Below are 3,543 nucleotides of genomic sequence, written 5' to 3'. Positions count from 1 at the left end.
CTCTGATGCGGCCTTTATAAATATATATTTAGGTATGACTTCTTTCCCTTATGATTTCTGGGGTCTCCCGATTTCTGGCAAATGTTCTAAGTTATTTATGAGCTACGTTTCACTTTCCGAAAACGATAAAACAACTAAACCCAGACAAGTTTACTGAGCCCCTAGCTTGGCCCAGCGTGTGTGGCTGGTGGGCTCGTTTTTTGATGCCTGCAAGTCGTGCAAGCAAGCCTTTCTGGCAAGCAGCTTATCCTCTTCTGCCTTGTTCACTATGTCCCTTATTTTCTTCGCAGCTGACCTCCCATGTCCCCCACAAGTGCACGTTCAGTGATCTGACCATGTCCCGAAATGGATCCGAACAGAATCCCTGACACATTTCCCAGTTGGCTGGCGTGCAGTGCGCCACTCGGAAGACTTGTGGCTGCACATCCCCTCGCTAGATCAGGAGCAAGCTCAGCTGCCTAGGAGTGGCAGGTGAGCTAAAAGCAAGACTCGTATTGCCTCATCGAGGAGCCAAAGGCCAAAAGGCAAATAGCATGGCCCACACGGACCTCTCATCAAGCTACGGCCCTTAAGCCCAGGGGGTCGCCAATCTTTCGGGGTCCATGAGCACATTTGCAAATTGTTGTGGGTACCACACACACACCCCACAACCAAGTACAGACAACAGCCTATTACAGGGGTCAGCAAACTTCTTCAGCAGGGGGCCGGTCCACTGTCCCTCAGACCTTGTGGGGGCCCAGAATATATATTTTTTGGAGGGGATGAACAAATTCCTATGCCCCACAAATAACCCAGAGATGCATTTTAAATAAAAGCATACATTCTACTCATGTAAATACATGCTGATTCCCGGATCATCCACGAGCCAGATTTAGAAGGCGATTGGGCCGGATCTGGCCCCCGGGCCTTAGTTTGCCTACCCATGGCCTATTATATTGGCTTTGAAGCTTTATTTCAGCAGGCGGAGGGGACCCAGAGGGTGCCAGGGAAGATCTCCGCAGGCACCAACAGGAGCCAGGATGGCAACCCCTGCAGTAATCCTAAAGCAAGAAACAACTCGGGTCTCTGTCTTCTTTTTAGCCCTAAGCTTTTGCCCGTTGTGAGGTTCTACCATAAGGCATATTGGCAGGATCTCCCAAGGACATGCTCGACAGGGAGCTGGGTTCAGGCACCAAGCCTGTTGGCAGACCAACTCTGCATTACAAAGTTGTCTGCAAGCGTCACATGAAGGCTGGCAGCATCAACGCCGCCATGTGGGAATTCCTTGCAGATGACCGCAGTGCCTGGAGACAGACAGGTTGTGCATCCATAGCAGTGGCCAGAGGAGGAGCGCAGAGAAAAGAAACGCCATGGTGCATCTGCAGCAGAACAACTGGAGACCATCATGTGCCTCGGCTGCAACAAAACATGTCTCTCCCATATAGGTCTCTACAGCCACAGCAAGTGCTGCAACCTTCCACTCTTCCATTTTCTCCCAAGACAAATGGATGCCAATGAACCCAATTGCCATACAACACAGCAGCTGTCAGGCTCCAGACACTACCTGGTACAGCCAATGTCCTGCAGCAGGAAGGAGGAATTGAGGAGAAGTACCTTTTCACTCATTCACGACATCTTGGGGTCCAAGCCATTGCCTGTAGTATGACCAGCAAGGCTAGGAAACCTCTTGAGATTTCAGAGCTCTATTAGAATGCCACATTTCAGTGGTAGTCCCTGTTGCTTGAGACCTGTCAATTTACACTTCTGTTCTTCTATGCACAGCTTCTAAAATTGCTGCTGCAATTCTGACCCCCACCTGCACCCCACACCCAGTAAGTCTTATTGATCTCTGATTACATAGGGCTGGTCATGATTTTCCAGGCCATGTCCTGGAATTTGCCTGCCAAAATGCCATCCTGGATTATTTTCGGAAATCCAGGCAAATGTCCTGGAAAACTGGCAATGGGGGTTAAATCATGCCAAAAAAATGCCTTTAAAAACCTCCAAAACTCAAAAAATATTGTAGCTTTTACTTAAAAAAAATACATTTTAAGTTCCATGGCATCTAGGGTGGCTCAGTTGGTTAGAGCATGGTGCTGATAACACTAAGGTTGCAGGTTCGATCCCATATGGGACAGCTGCATATTCCTACATATTCCAAGTCTACAATTCTAGGGTTCTCAGATTCTATGATTCTCATTGTCTGCAGAACAAAGAGCCCCATGAAAACACAGAAGTGGGCCGCATTCCTACCATAAAAGATCAACACCCAACACTGTTGCCTGCAACTCTCTGCACTCTCAATTTCTCAATCTCTCCTTAAAAGTGGTACCACTACGATGAGTTAATTACAACCTCAGGGTTATTGCTACAGGTGCTGGAGAGGCAGGAAAACAACCAGTGCAGATTAACATTGCAACTGACGTAGCGTGTTGCACAACCCACATTTTAAATGTCCTGGAACTGAGGGTGGCTGCAAACCATTGTTATCTAGCACTGAATGAGCAATCAGACAGAACCTCATACAGTACTTCCCATCTGCAGAACAGGTTCGCCAGAGCAGCTTTTTGTAACTCTGACATCTCTGCTAACAAGGAAAAGGCAGGAGAAGTTTGGCTTAATGGAAGGTTGCGTAGGGGGGGAAAACCTTAGTGAGGAATACCTGCTATTATTTTTGCTCACTGTATATAATTAGCAGCCAGATTGCCATCTGTCTGTGCAATGGTCAGCCACCAATCAAATTTTTCCAGTAGAATTTGTAGCATGGAATTGCAATGATGGGTAAAATATTTGATCAATTGAATTTCTGCCTGAATAGCTTCCACTCCCAAACAACTACCCCTTCAAAAGAGGACGCAGTTCTAGCAATCACCATTCATATCAGGGATGGATAAGCAACCAGTGATCTGAAAGCTGGATGTCGTCCACCAAGCCGGGTGCGGGAGATGTCAACACCCCACAGAAAAGTGCAATTCAGTGTTTCCTGAATTCCCACACTATTTCATTGGAGAATCACATGGCCGTTCTTAACCACCGTATTTAAAAAGGGGGAAATTATTTAATATGCATGTGAAAATGGCCTATAAAAAAGCAAAGTGTGGATTTAACAGTACTTCCTTTTATGTTTTTGGTGCGGCGAACAGGATCGCTTAATTGATAGGACTGTTTCCTTAACACAGGACAAGCCTTCTATCCAAGTGTGGTGCTGCGGGTGATTGCAACAGATAGGAACTGCGAAGAAATAATTTGTCTGTGTCAGCACTGGGTGGTGTCAGGGAGCTGAAAGCATGAATCCCAACAGGATCGGGACCAGCAATGGAAGGGTTTCCCAGGACAGATCTATAGGAGGGTCAACCAGAAGGCATAATCTACTGCTTCTAAGCCAAGAAGTCCACCCAAAGTAGGATGGAGCAAGGATGGAACAAGGAATGGTTAGGGAAGCTGGCAGACTGACAGGAAGAAAGGGAGGGAGAGAACAGGGACAAGCAAGTTGACAGGCAGCCATTCAGAGCAAGACCAAGGAGACTAGAGTCGGGCTCACGCCCACACAAATATCTAGTTGCA

Source organism: Lacerta agilis, chromosome 5, assembly GCF_009819535.1.
Source record: "Lacerta agilis isolate rLacAgi1 chromosome 5, rLacAgi1.pri, whole genome shotgun sequence".
Taxonomy (NCBI): domain Eukaryota; kingdom Metazoa; phylum Chordata; class Lepidosauria; order Squamata; family Lacertidae; genus Lacerta; species Lacerta agilis.
Note: the sequence above shows the minus strand (reverse complement) of the source record.